Source organism: Molossus molossus, unplaced genomic scaffold (assembly GCF_014108415.1).
Source record: "Molossus molossus isolate mMolMol1 unplaced genomic scaffold, mMolMol1.p scaffold_m16_p_20, whole genome shotgun sequence".
NCBI lineage: Eukaryota > Metazoa > Chordata > Mammalia > Chiroptera > Molossidae > Molossus > Molossus molossus.
This window is the reverse complement of record NW_023425356.1, coordinates 32,639,685-32,655,465: the sequence shown is the minus strand read 5'-3', so window position 1 is coordinate 32,655,465 and position 15,781 is coordinate 32,639,685.

Below are 15,781 nucleotides of genomic sequence, written 5' to 3'. Positions count from 1 at the left end.
ATTTATCATAACTGTTCGCACAGCATTCCCTCTCTCTGCCTTCTCTGCCCTTTGCTTTCTTCTTCTTTTCCTCCGTCCCTTTCTTCCTCTCTCCTTTCTTCCTTCCTTCCTTCCACAACCATTCCAGGACCTTTCATAGTCCAGGCACTGGTCTCACACCTGAAGACACTCAGTCTTTCACGTCAAGACTGGGCAGGAAAATGGGAGAAGACCTGCCTCTAGAACAACTGCCAACATGTGGGCAGAGACGTGGGGCCCAAGACCAGTGCCCGGTGCCCTTCTTCATGCGAGTGTGAGCTTAGTGTCTCCCTGGGTCTTCCCATTCTGCCCTCTCAAACTCCACAGGCTCCAAAGCCTCTCTTGAAAATTCATCTCTGGGCCTCATAACCCTTCTGCTCTTCCTCCATCCAGCCTTAATCTTCTTGGGGTGAAGTCAGAGAAAGCAGCTCCTCATCCACCTTCTTTATTGATTTTAGAGAGAGAGGAAGGGAGAGGGAGAGAGATAGAAACATCGATGAGAGAGAACATTAATTGGCTGCCTCCTGCATGCCCCCCACTGGGGATTTGGCCCACAACCTGGGCACGTGCCCTGACCAGGACTCGAACCAGCAACCTCTTGGTGCATAGGTCAGTGCTCAACCACTGAGCCACACCAGCAGGGCCACAGTTATATCTTATCTTCACATATACACTGAAAAAGTTGACTTCTGCCCTTCCCAACCCCATCCCCAATGATGCAGCCATCTGATGCTTCACAGCAAAGTGCTCAAGAATTCCTACATCACTCACCTCAAGGCCTGGAGTTGATGCTTGGGGTTTGCTGTTTGGAGGTGGCTGGCTGCTGCCACAGAGGGGGAAGTTAGGCAGGCACCCGCACCACTCACCAGTCAGGATGTAACTGTGGGTGGAAGGTTCCTGTCCCAGCTGTGGAAGCTATTGCAAAAGTAAAGGTGTGCAGGCTTTGTGGAGATCCATATATATGGGGGCTGGGGAAGGGGCGGAGGAAGAAGAGGGAGGTGGGAAAGGGAAACTGGTCATGCTTTCCTAGAGAATTACTTCATTGACTAGTCACCCTTCACTTTAAGACAGTGGGGAAATGGAGAGAGCTGCCCTGAGACAGGATGAGACCTGAGTCTGAGTTCTGGCTTTGCCACTGTCTATGTGACCAGGGGCATGTCTCCTGAGCCTCAGTTTCTGTATCTATAACATTAAAACAAAGGGGAGGGAGCAAAAAGGAGACTGCCCTACTTTCCCCAGAGGCAGATATAAGGAGCAAACAGCACAGAGGTGATCTGTAAATTCTGTACACATATAAATACATTCTTGCTTGGTAGAGGACACCATCTCCTTAATGCCGAAATCATTCAATAATTATGCTCTTTAATGATGGGACAGTAACCAGGAAGCTAAGGATAACCCACAAGTACTTCTTTAATGGGTTAGGGGCAGAAATTTTAGGAGTGTTTCCTGACATGCAGCCACCCAGGGTTATACATACTCAACCAATATATGCCCTCCTTAGATTCATGTGTGTGCATGGCCAGGTCTGAACCTGGGAGACCTGGTGTCCAGTGGGCTACCCTCGGACTGTGCTGCTCTGCTGAGGCTCACTGGGTGCAAAAGCAGTCTGACATGTCAGGAGCATCAGTGCAGCCATGGGAACTGAATATACCAGGGGAAGGGGCAGTCTGACATGTCAGGAGCATCAGTGCAGCCATGGGGACCTGAATGTACCAGGGAAGGGGCAGTGTGACATGTCAGGAGCGTCAGTGTAGCCATGGGACCTGACTGTACCAGGGGAAGGGGCAGTCTGACGTGTCAGGAGCATCAGTGCAGCCATGGGGACCTGACTGTACCAGGGGAAGGGGCAGTCTGACATGTCAGGAGCATCAGTGCAGCCATGGGGACCTGACTGTACCAGGGGAAGGGGCAGTCTGACATGTCAGGAGCATCAGTGCACCCATGGGGACCTGAATGTACCAGGGAAGGGGCAGTATGACATGTCAGGAGCATCAGTGTAGCCATGGGACCTGAATGTACCAGGGGAAGGGGCAGTGTGACATGTCAGGAGCATCAGTGCAGCCATGGGACCTGAATGTACCAGGGGAAGGGGCAGTGTGACATGTCAGGAGCATCAGTGCAGCCATGAGACCTGAATGTACCTCCAGCTGGCAAGGCACACAGGCCTCAGCTTCCCCGTGTGTAAAATGAGGGGTACACCACAGTGGTGTTCCCAAAGCACATCTCACAGAACCTAGTCCTAGGCAATGCTTGTCTACAAGACACTCCATGAAACAAGAGATTCATTGTCAGTAATTAGAGAGGCCTGGCCTGTGCTGTAAGAATGTTTTTTACATTTTTAAATATTTTTTTTAATCAAAAGAATGCTATTCCGTGACATGTGAAAAGTTTGTGAAATTCAAATTTCAGTATCCATAAGTACAGTGTATTGGGACAGTCTTGCCCATTTGTTCCCTTGTCTATGCTGATTTGTGCTTCAAGGACAAAGATGAGTCATTGTGGCTGAGGCCATGTGGCCTGCAAAGCCTAAAATATCTGCTCTTTGGTCCTTTACAGGGAGAGGTTGCTGAGCTCTCTCTAAGGTACCTTTTCACACAAACTTTCTAAGAGTTTTCCTAACCTGGGTCCAGGAGTAAGATGTGCTGTGAGGGGCAGGATAACTTTCTCCAGCTCAGTACAGAAGGCAGACACTGGGAGGAATAGACCTTCCCAGTCTCTCCAATTGGCGGACCCTCCCAATCTCTCCAATTGGCAGACCCTCCCAATCTCTCCAATTGGCGGACCCTTCCCAGTCTCTCCAATTGGCAGACCCTCCCAGTCTCTCCAATTGGTGGACCCTTCCCAGTCTCTCCAATTGGCGGACCCTTCCCAGCCTCTCTGGCACCAGCATCCCTTCCCTCCATCACACACACGATGTTCTTTGTCTTCTCAGACAGGCAGTCTGCAATCTCCAGTCTGGCCTGTTGCCACTGCCTCTACAAGGACCAAGCTTGAGTCCTTTGTTTTGCTCCGGGATGACCCGAATCTTGCCCTCTGGTTGTGATGGGGGTCCCACATCACACCACTGTTGTTGGGTTTTTTTCCCCTTCAGGGTTGAAGGCATTACTAAAAATCCCTACTGTGGAATGAAGATGCCAAGAGGCATTGATAAAACAGAAAAGAAAACAAAGAGAGTTGGGGCAACAAATGAGGAGAGGGCTGAAAATGCTAGACAGACAGTGAAGTCAGGGAGCTAAGAGAATTTGAGCCTCCAGGGCAGCTGCAGTCCTAGATGACTGTCTTCTGATAGGCAGGAGGGATGAGCTGTTAGCAGGGCAGGCTGGAACAGAGGCATGAGCTCATGGATATAGTTCGCTCAGATCCAGGATATCCAACTGGGGTCATGAGTAGCTCATTCTGTCTAAGGAAGGATTAAGGTAACATGAACATTCCAGGCAAACACGTGCCTGGGTCTCAGGCTCTGCTGAGCTTATGGTAACACAATTACCTGGGAAAGGAGGCTAGGAGAGAACTCAGGGACCTTGGCCCAACATCAACTGTGATTGCTGGGTATGAGGAAGAGCTTTGCCTGCTGGCAGACCTGGGTTCAACTGTGACTGAGCCACCTATGAGCTGAGCCTCAGCTTCCTCAAGTGTAAAATCACGTTCTTATTGGGCCACAAAGACACAATGGCATAGAGCCTTGCTACTCAAAGTGTGGTCCGTGGACCAGCAGCAATAGCAATACCTGGGAGCTTGTGAGAAATACAGAATCTCAAGCCCTTCCCCCAAACTGCTGAACCCGAATGAGAGTTTTAAGAAACTCCCCAGGTGATTCTTATGTACATTAAAATTTGAGAAGCACCTACATAAAATAAATGAAGTAATTAACCCAAAGTCTTCCACATGGTAAAAGCTTAACCAGTGAAGGCTTCACGTGAAAGGGGAAAGGACGGGAGCCGTGATGCTCAATGGGGCATTCTCAGGGGGCTTTTGACAATGTCTGGAGATAATTTTGGTTGTCATAACTGGGGAGTGGGGTGGGGGATGTGTGACAGAATGGGCCAAGAAATGTTGCTAAACATCCCACATTGCACAGGATGGCCCAGCACCACCAAGAATTATGTGACCCCATATTTTAATAGTGCTGAGGCTAAGAAATCCTGGGCCAGGGGAAAGTGGTGGCTGTGGGGAAAGAGCTGAAATGGAAACAGAAAGGGTAAGGAGGTACCCAGGCTAAGGAAAGGAGCAGTGGCCCTGGCCGGTTTGGCTCAGCGGTTAGAGCGTCGGCCTGCGGTCCGGAGAGACCCGGGTTCGGTTCCCACTAAGGGCACGTACTTCGGTTGCAGTTTGTCCCCGGCCCTGGTTGGTCGTGCGGGTGGCAGCCACTCGATGTGTCCCTTCACGTCGATGTTTCTCACTCTCTCTCCCTTCCTCTCTCTCCCTCCCATTCTATCTGTACAAAAAAAAAAAGGAAAAATATCCTCGGGTGAGGGTAAAAAAATTTTAAAAAAAGGAGGAAAGGAGCAGTGGACTGATGACATGGTCAGGGGAGTGGAAACGCAAGATGGCAACTTGGAAGACAGTGTCCAAATGCTCCTGGGTGGGAGCGGATGGGGGAGGCCTGGCCTCTGGCTCACCCCTAGGGAGGCTCCAAGTCCGGACTTTGAGAGGTTGGAGAAAGTGGGGCCAGTCCTTTGGTCCAGACCCATATATTTCTATCCAAACATTATCCAGGACCAGACTGAAACCAGGGACTCTTCTAATCTCTCTAACCTTTGTGCTTTCTGGAACTAGGGGAGTGTTCTTTACAAACATATTGGGTAAGAGAAAGAGGATACATTTGCATTTACAGAACCACTTTCTTTTCCAAAATGTCCCTTGTTCTATTCAGGGCTTTTATTCTGATCATCTCATGCCACCGCTGTCAGGTGTGTCAATGTGTAGAGCCAGAATTGTGCATTTGAGAAGTCAATCTGCTCCTACCCCACACCCCTTCAAGTTCCCCTAAACCTATATAGAGAAAGGCACTGACACAGATGGAGCAGGCTCCTCTCCACTTGTAGGGAAAGCAATCAAGAGCTCGCTCTTACATCTGAAAACCCACTCTTCCTGGTTGATGAAAATGCCACGCTGGAGAGAAGTGATGAGCATATTAATTAGGACTTCCTGAGAGCCAAGAGATAAAAGAAAGTTACACCATCCATTTCTTCCAGCAAATTGACTTTGATCTTCACTATAAAAGAGGTTATCTTCCTGTTTGGCTGGGAAACTCAGGCAGTAATAAATGTGGGATACCTGAGCATTTCGTCAACTCTTTTCCCAGTAGTAGTGATACCATTGTAATCAGCTACTTATTAATAATAGGAAAGGAACAAATGGGAGGTCAGACATTATAAGCATGGCCACTTGGGCAGCTTCACCAGGAAGCTTCAATTTCACACTCTCCAGGGAGCCACAGGTCTATTCCCTGAAAAAACACTGGGGAAAGGGGCCCAACAAAGGAGAGATAGACACATGTACAGTGAAGCTGGTGTGTCTAGAGAAGGTGCCTGTCAACCTAGCTTGGGGAACCACAGACTGGCCAGAGTGGGTAGGACCACAGCAAGCCTGCCAAAATTTGGGAATACGTAATCCCAGAAACATAGGAATTCTCTCTCTTGTTGCTCTCTGGCTTCTTTGGCTTTGCTCCTGCCCATGTTTCCTCCATAGCCATGTGGCCCTGCATGCAATGGACTAATGGACTTTAGCTGGAAACACAAACTAAGCTAGCCTGATGCTGGATTGAACTGCTTCAATATAGAATGGAAATTCTGGACACTGGCTCTAATTCCAGTCCTATTAAAGCCACAGCTGCACTTCTTACTTGGAGGAACAAAGGGAAATGGGGCTTTGAAAACTCAGGATTTAATTCCATGCAAATAAAAATCACTCATTCTTTCATGCAAGTCTCAGAAAATGTCTTTTCTTGGAATAGCACAAGAATTCCACTCTCACAAACAACAGGTTGGTATGAGGACCTCTCCCCACCAGTTACAGTAGTTACTGCCACTGTTCCAGGAGCAGAGATGAGAGGTGCATGTCCACTGGTTGGCCCCTTAGATGTGATGCTGCCATTCCTCATTCTCCCCTTGTGCTGGCATGTTTATAACCCAAAATCTATGATTATTATGGTAAATTATTATGCTGCTCCATAACTGATGATCGGGAAAGTCCCTGTATGCCCTCTAGCTGAACTTGTTTAGTCAAAATAACCTCAGTGAATTGGAATACTCCCTGAACCAAGAAATTGTTGGGAGCCGGCTACGTGTCTGACAGAGTCCACAGAGCCTGGAGGTCTTGAGTCAGAGACTGGACCTCTCTCACAATCTCAAGGAATTAGGCTTGCATTGTGCTTGTGCCGCTCCAGACTAAGTGTGACCCAATGTACCTTGAAATACCTGGCATACCTAAGAGTGCCTGGGTGCGCCTGGGTGCGCCTGGGTGCGCCTGGGTGTGCCTGGGTGCGTCTGGGTGCGCCTGGGTGCGCCTGTGTGTTCCTGTTATCCTTAAGGCAACTAACTAATTCTATACAGCATTGCTGTGGCCCTGGGCATTATGTCAAGAAGATCCTATTTTCTGTAAGGTATAAAGGGCATGTAATAAAGCAAATCGGGGCTGATTCCAAAGACTCTGTCACAGAGGTGTTCAGAATCAGACACCAGCGGGCTAATAAACGGCTCTTATTTGGACTTCAATTCTCTAGTGGTCTTTCTTTGACTCTGTCACACCACAACATTTGGAGGCCCCAGGGCTGGTCTCCGAGAACTGGGATCAGTGGCCGGCTGGCTTTGCTCTCCATTTGGCTTTAATTTGGCTCTGGAGGTCTCTCTGTTCTCTCGTGCCACAACACTCTGTCACTGGTCTATTAAATGATTTATTACAGGCATTTCAAAGGATGAAAGTAAAACCAAACACAAATTATTCTTACATCTGTAGAGCATGCTCAGATAAACAAAATATTTCCAAGTGAATTTTCTCACTTGATATTTACCATAATCCTTTGAGATATGATATCTTTGTATATTAGAAAGCTGAGAGTCAGAAAAGTCTAATAATTTTTCCTAGGTCACATAAATAAATGACAGAATCAAAACTAGAGTATATTTCTGTCTTTTAGTCCAGTATTCTTTCCTCTGAACCACCATTCCATGCAACTTTTTAATTCATTCATCCTTTTATTCATTTACTAAACAAATATTTCCTAAGCGTCTACTGAGTGTCAGAAGATGTTATGCAAAAAAAAAAAAAAAAAAAAATCAATTACTATGATAACATTTATGTAAAAGGTCCAGAAAATATAAATCTATAGAAACACAAAATAAAGTAATGGTTTGCCATCTCTCTCACCCTGCCAAGGGTCAGCGCAATGCAATGAACTACAAACAGACACTGCTTGAAGTGAGGGGGAGCATCACAAGGGAGCAAATGCTCCAGATCTGTGGATGCAGCCCAATTTATTTGCAAAGTGGTTACCCAGGTTACATGGTATTTTAGGTAATTGTTTCCTTGAGATGGCGTCTCTCTGGTCCGTAGGCCGACGCTCTAACCTCTGAGCCAAACTGGCCAGGGCAAGACCAATATATCTTTACCTCATTCTTATTTTCATGTATAAAAATGAGAAACTTAGCCCAGCCTGTGTGGCTCAGTGGTTGAGCATTGACCCATGCACCAAGAGGTCACCAGTTCAATTCCTGGTCAGGGCATATGCCCAGGTTGTGGGCCTGATCCCCAGTGGGGGCATGCAGGAGGAGGCCAACTGATGTTCTCTTTCATCCATGTTTCTATCTCTCTCTCTAAAATCATTAAAGGAAAAAAAAGGTTAGAAAGTTAATAATTAAGGTGTCCCAGAGTGGGAGCTTTAGATAATGCCTTAGAGATTTTATAGCTTGCTTCCTTCTGGGTTTCACTGAATTAAATCAGGTCAATTTGATTTTAATAGGACACGTAAAGGCTGGGCAATTAATGAAAAAATTGAAACGCAATTGCAACAATATCCCATCAAACCCAGGAATTCTCTAATGAGTCAGTACAGTGGAGATACACTTGCAACATTGTATCTGAGGACCATTAACAGCAGGATGGAACCTATGTAAACATCGAAGTGAGAGATGATCTCCCGTAGTCTTAGAACAGTGCTAGAAAGGCTGAAGAGGCATTGCAGTGGAGGTGACATTGGATCTGAGGCTTAAAGCCTGAGCAGTTCAGCAAAAACAAAGGGCACTTCTGGAGGCCACTGTGACCTCCACAAATTCTATGGCCATGCAACTACTGTAGGGAACCAAGGAGAAGAGGTTCTGGAAGCCACTGGAAGAGACACCACCACTGATTGCTCTTTCACTTAATGATTAATGATTAATAGAAATCAATGAAGAATAGTGATTTAAATACACCTTAAGAATGTGAAAGGGGTCAGCGGGGGAAAAGGAGAAACATCTGTAACAAAAATAAATTAATTTTAAAAAATGAATGTGAAAGGGAACTTGGAGTGCTACTGACTCCTCAAATCAGCAGGCAGAAATGAAGGAGTGGGATGAAGGACCAGAGTCCCAGCTTTCCAAGCAAAAGCTTCTGGCCAATCACAGGAAACAGAACCACAAAAGACATCCAGTTCTGAAAACTGCCAGTGCCTCCCAGAAATCAGGCTCCTGTACCACCCACAGTCCGCAGTGCATCAATTTTGAGTCCCAAGAGCATAGGTATTTTAAGTAAATACATGACATTGTACAGGTTGGAATAATGGTATTTACAGAGTCTCCTGAGTAGATCCAGGTAGAGAATTGTGGTCCTTTTCCCTGTGTCATTCTGACTCTCACATATTCCAAATTCTTTTCCTAATGCAGATTTTCTTTTCTTTTTTTTTTTTAAGGAAGGAAAAAGGAAGCAGTCTATTGACTCTCTCCAGTCTGGTCTCCCTTTAAAACAGAATGCACACTGCTCTAGAAGAACCTTCTAAATGTCAACTCTGACCACATTGCTCCTCAACCCAAAATCATCTTTGGTTTCTCATAAGGAAAGTTCTCACCCACTGCTCTTCTGCCTTTCTGTACCCCTGCAGTACCTAGCACAGAGACGACCACCTATCTGGTGTTCAGTAAACATGGTTGCCCTCAAATCAATTCTCTTTTTCTGATTTTAATCACTTTTTTTTATTTTTCAATTATGGTTGACATATAATATTATATTGGTTTTAGGTGTACACCCCAGTGATTAGACATTATACAGCTTACTACATGATCATCCTGATAACTCTCATACCCATCTGCTGCCATACATAGTTATTAGAATATCATTGACTACATTTCCTATGCTGTACTTTACATCCCCATGACTATTCTGTAACTACCAATTTGTGCTTCTAAATCCTTCACCTTTTTCATCCATTTGCCCAACCCCCTCCTATCTTGTATCTAGGAGTTTGTTTCTTTTCTGTTTATTTGCTTATTTTTATTTTTAGATCCAATTGTTCATAGATATGTATTTATTGCCATTTTATTGTTTATATTTTTTACCTTTTTTTTTCTTCTTCTTCTTCTTAAAGAAGACTCTTTAACATTTCATGTAATACTGGTTTGGTGCTGATGAACTCCTTTAGCTTTGTCTTGTCTGGGAAGCTTTTAATATGTCCTTTGATTCTAGGTGACTACTTTGTTAGAGCAATCTTGGTTGTAGGCCCTTGCTTTTCATCACTTTGAATATTTCTTCCCACTCCCTTCTAGCTTTCAAAGTTTCTGTTGAGAAATCAGCTGACAGTCTTATGGGAGTTCCCTTGTAGGTAACTAACTGCTTTTCTCTTACTGCTTTTAAGATTCTGTCTTTGTCTTTAACCTTTTGCATTTTAATTATGTGTCTTAGTGTAGGCCTCTTTAGGTTCATCTTGTTTGGGACTCTCTGCACTTCCTGGACTTGTATGTCTATTTCTTTTACCAGGTAAGGGAAGTGTGCTCTCATTATTTTTTCAAATAGGTTTTCAATTTATTGCTCTCTCTCTCTCCTCCTTTCCACACCCCCATGACGTGAATGGTGATACATTTGAAGTTGTTCCAAAGGCTCCTTATATTATCTTTATATTTTTTTTTCTTTTTGCTGTTCTGATTATGTGTTTTTTGCTTCTTTATATCCCAAATCTCTGATTTGATTCTGGGCTTCATCTATTCTACTGTTGATTCCCTATCAATTAGTATTCATTTCAGTTAATGTATTCTTCATTTCTGACTGGTTCTTCTTTATGCCCTCTATGTCCTTTTTCATGCTGTTTAAGTTCTCACTAAGGTCCTTCAGCATCCTCATAACCATTGGCTTGAACTCTGTATCTGGTAGTTTGCTTGCCTCCATTTGGTTTAGTTCTTTTCCTGGAGATTTATTCTATTCTTTCATTTTAGACCTGTTCCTTTGTCTCTGCATTTTGTCTGCTTCTCTACGTTTGTTTCTATGGATTAGGTAGAGCTGTATCATCTCCCAGATTTGGTAGAGTGGCCTTATGTACTAGGTATCCTGTAGGGCCCAGTGGCAGAGCCTCCCCAGTCACCCAAGCTGGGCATTCCAGGTGCACGCCTGTGTGGGCTGTGTGCATTGTCCTGGTGTGGTTGAGCCTTGATTGCTGTTGGCATCACTGGGAGAAACTGATTCCTAAGCCAACTGGCTGCAAGGACCAGCTGCAACTACAGCAGAAGAGCTACTGTGCAGGAGCTGACCTTACAAAGTAGAACTTGCTTCAGTGGGACTTCAGTGCTCACCAAGTCCTCCCCTCAAGTATGTCACTTGTAGAGGTGATAGGGTTGCAATTTGGCATGGTCTGAAGCTGTCTACTGGGTGCACTGGTTCTGGGGCCTCCAGGGAGGTACAAAGTCAGCCACTGCCTGTACCTTGCCTGAGGCCACCAGGCAGGAGATACAGAGTGATATTTGTAAGGCTGCTACTTGTGTTGGGCTTGGAGGTGCCAGGAGAGGCCAAGCTGTGAACCAAGGCGGGCTGCCACTAGTGTCAGGCCTGGGGCCACTAGCAAGAAGTACCAGACATGCTGAGGCCCAATGCTACTTGTTTGAGAGATTTTAGCAAAGCCTGAAGCATGAAGCAAGAGAGGTCAGTTGCATGGAAAATCCACTGGAAACAGGATGGGCTTGCAAGTTGAGTGGAGCAGGGCCTCAGGGAATCACCAGGGTGGGGCAAACAGTTTGAGCTAAGTTGATGGAGATTCATATATAGCACCTTTCTTTTGGCCCTGTGAGGAGAGTCTTGGAAAAGGAACATGGTCTCTACCAGCACTTTTGTCTAGCTGAAAGCTGTCCCACCAGCTCTTGCCCTAATGCAAGGCAATTCAGTTCCTCCCCATATGTTCCTAGTGCCTTTCAAGCTGCTTCCCCAGGGCTGGAGCTCAGAGGAGTGAGTCTGAATAAGTCCATGTGTGGGCCCTTTAACAGGAACTGCCTGAGACTACAGCCACCTTCCACCTCCCTCAGTCTCAATCTCTGCTGGTTTTCAAAGCCAGAAGTTATGTGGACTTGTCTTCCTGGCACTGGAACCCTAGGCTAGGCAGTCTTGTGTGGGACTGGGACCCCTTGCTCTTCAGTGGAGACCTCTGCAACAGAGCTATCCCTCCTGATTTTTATTCACCACATGCGGGTGTGGGACCAGTCTGTTTTGAGACTATGCTCCTCCTATCAGTCTCAATGTGGCTTCTTCTTTAAATCCCTAGTTGTAAGACTTACATTCAGCAAAATTTCAGGCAGTTCTGAATGATGTTTGTTCTGTAGTTTTGTTGTATTTTTAATGTGCTAGTGCGATAATTCAAATACCACATTTACCTACACCACCATCTTGATCAGAATTCTTAAATCAATTCTTAATTTCAAAACCAGGTAAATGGGCTCTGGCCAGTTTGGCTCAGTGGTTTGGCCTACAGACCGAAGAGTCATGGGTTTGATTCTGGTCAAGGGCATGTACCTTGGTTGCGGTTCCATCCCTGGCCCTGGTAGGGGTCATACGGGAGGCAGCCAGTTGACATGTCCTTCTCACATCGATGTTTCTCTCTCTCCCTCTCTCTCTTTCTCTCTCCCTCCCTCCCACTCTGTCTGATGATAAATGAAAAAAATATCCTCAGGCGAGGATTAAAAAAATATTGTTGAAATTCTCTGACCTGGAAGTACACATTTTCTGGGAACTTTCCTTCTTTATCTCTTCCCACACCTTCACATATCATGCTCCCAGCCAACTCAAACTGCTCTTCTCTTCCTCGTGCCTCTGCTCCTCTGTTCACAGAATCTGGGATGTCTTCACCCCAGACACAGAAAGATGGTCATGATACATTGTTGACTGTCAAAAGTAGATTGCACATATATATACACAGTTGTATTTGTGCACACTCACACAGATCCAGTAAGTCACTGGATTCCTTTAGGCATCAGTTTCTGCTGTAAAGTGAGAACAGTAATACTACCCACTTCATAGGTATTTGTAAGCATTAAAGGAGAAGATACAAGCAAATCATGTAGAAGGTTATTTAAATATTACTAATATTTTATATATTACCATGACACACTTAATACCTTTTACTAATTCAAAGGGCCTGAGATGGCTACAAACAACTTTTTTACCCTTTAACTACCTGATCTTCCTCTCAGGAAAATACCTGATGGAGTGCTGATTTTAGTCTCCCATATACAAACAATAACATTCACTGTGGCTAATCCCAGTTTTGATGAGTCTGTTTAGGGAGCCTTTGAATTTGCTTTAAAATGATAATACTCAGTCCCAAGAGAAGTAACATGAAAATATGATATGAAAACTTCAGGATCAGAATTCATTGCAAGAATGCTTTGATTAACGATCGTAATGAAAGCAGATGAGAACTAAATTACTTCCTGACAAGCCAAATCATTTTGTGCTAAAATCATTATGTCTTAAATAGCTATTTCTACTTTCCCCTAAAGAATATTGATCTGAAAATTATTTTTGTCTTCATTTCTAAAATAGTAGCTTTATTAAGATATAATTCCCATGCCATAAAATTCACCCTTTTAGAGACAATTCGGTGGGTTTTGGTATCTTCAGAGTTATGTAACTAGCACCGTTATCTAAGTTCGGGACATTTTCATCACCCCCAAAACCTCATACTCATGAGCCGTCATGCTTATTCCTCTCTGCCCTTAGCCCCTGGAAACCACTGGTTTATTTTCTGTCCCTGTGGATTTGCCTATTTTGAACATTTCTAGGCATCATATTTAAACAATTATCGAGATAATTTCAAACTTAAAATATGATCTTCCTCTGAGGTGGGTTTATATTTGCTTCTGGAAGGAGAGTAGGGAATTGATAATCCCAGATTACTTTAATCCAATCATAGATTGAGATGATTCAAAGCTGATTTTCTGTCCCTGTTAAGGCTAGTGTATTAAGGGATGACCATGACTGCCAGGGTATAACACTTTGGGATCTCAACCCAAAGCTTGTCAGGGAGGTTACTAGGGACCCCCTTCAGCAGGCTCCAAACACCGATGGTTGTTGCCCTGATCTTATAAATCTGTGGAAACTTCTGCACATCTTCTCAAGTCCTCCAACCTTTTTCGTTATTGTTGTTAATCCTCACCCAAGGATACTTTTCCATTTTTTCATTTATGACTAGGGCCAGGGATTGAACCCACAACCCAGGCACATGCCCCTGACAGGGAACCAACCAAGCCTGTGACCCTTTGGTCCGTGGGCCAAGGCTCTCCAAGCGGGGCCAAACCCGCCTGCACGCTATCATCTTTCATTTCTCCCACAATGGTTTGCAGTTTCTAATGTGGAGAGACCTTTTACGTCTTCTGTCCCTAATTTATGCCCGAGTATTTACAAATTTTTGATGGTATTATAAACAGCTTTTTAAAATTTCCGATTGTGTGTTGCTGATACATGGAAATACAATTGATCTTTTTGTTTATCGATCTTATATTCTGCTTCCAAATGAAGCTCTCTTTCTAGTTCTAGTAGCCTTTTGGGGTTTTTTGTTTGTTTGTTAATTTGTTTTTATTGATTTTTTTTTTTTTTTAGAGAGAGAGGAAGAGAGAGATAGAAACATCAATGGGAGAGAGAAACCGATCGGCTGCCTCCTGCATGCCCCCACTGGGGATTTGGCCCGCAACCTGGGCATGTGCCCTGACCAGGAATCAGACTGGGACCTCTCAGTAAATGGGACGATGCTCAATCCTCTGAGCCACACAGGCGGGTCAGGAACCTGAGTTTTAATGCCAACTCTGTCATCACTCACCATGAAACCTTTGGCAAGCCGCTTTCTTCTCTGAACCGCAGTTGCCCTGTAACATGATCTGAATGTTCTCTCCCCTAGCTTTTAGACAAGAAGGCACTCTGAAAGGTGTTAGCACTCTGGTTGTAATTCACAGCTTCCTGCCTCTGGTCTCTGAGTCCAACCTCTTCCCGTTAAGGATTGACTCACTGTGCTCACGACAATTGGGCTGAACAGGAGAGAGTGTCTCCTTTCTCCTCCCAACCTTTCAGTGAACTAGGGGAGTGGCTGTCTTCAGTCATCCTCTCACCATTTGTTCTGCAGCCTCCAGTTGGCAAGGCCCAGTCTGTTTTCTAGCAAAAGCCTTTCATCTCATGAAAACATTAGCTCCGGGCCACATACATAGAGAAAGCAATGTCATTTCGTTTTTAAATGTTTTTCCTTCTAAAGGCATTCTGTTCTCTTGCTTTTGGATTCAGACTTTACCAATGATGTGAAGTTCTATTTTGCTGAGATAGGGTAGGCTTAGAAGCTGAAGAGACAAAGTCCTGTCCTCCAGGAACTTAAGAGTCCAGCAGGCGAATGGTCCATTTGCTCTTTATTCATATTGGAAAGAGATGGGTAAACAAAATTACACGGCGCTATGTTGGAGAAGGCCCGAATCCTTGAAAATAGGGAATTTGAGCATCCCTAAACCATGGGAAGAATGAAAGATATAGCAGACTTTTTTGTTTTCTTTTTCTTTTGAGTTGCCATGCTTCTGGATCTCATTCCTCAGTTTGGGAGATGCCCTTCCTTCTGAGAAGGAGCCCACCTCCCATCATGGGAAAGGCTTGTCCCCCTCCCTGGCATCCAGAGCATCACCTAGGCTTGCCCAATCAGATGTGCCCACCTCAATGATGATTACAAAGCTGGTGACACAGGAACCGTGCAAACCCCGGCAGGCAATGGAAGGCAACCGCAGCTACACAGGATGCCCTGGGACCACAGTAACACATCCAGTTTCTCAAATTCAGGGTCATCTCTTCTAGCTCTTTCATTTTACTGGTGCAGTGTGGAATAAATGAAGACCATCCACATGAGAACAGGCAGAGGCTGTTTATTCAGAGCTTGCTATAGCCTGCAGGAGTTAGAAGGCTTTACAGTAAGAAAAAAGGAAGCCTTCAGGTATGCCTTGATCAGAGGCTGCTGGTGTGGGGGAGCTGTCGGTGGGCTAACTGGAAGCGGGGCATCCTGTGTGAGTGGTTAGAGGTGTATATTTGGCTTTTTCCTGTTCATGTGATGTTGGCAGTGGGGACAAAAATTAGAGGAGCTATCAGATATTAATCAAGTTCTGGCCCTTTGGGGCCCAACTGCTACAGAAGTTGTGTTTTGGCTTCCTGGGCTGGTTGCTGCAGATGTGGATCAGGGTTCTATTTTTATATAGAGACTAGCCATTGTCCATTTGTATATTCAGTCTTTCAGCAGAAACCGAGGCCCGAGAGGTAGAGTGATTCACCCAAGGTCAAACAGAAAAGAGTA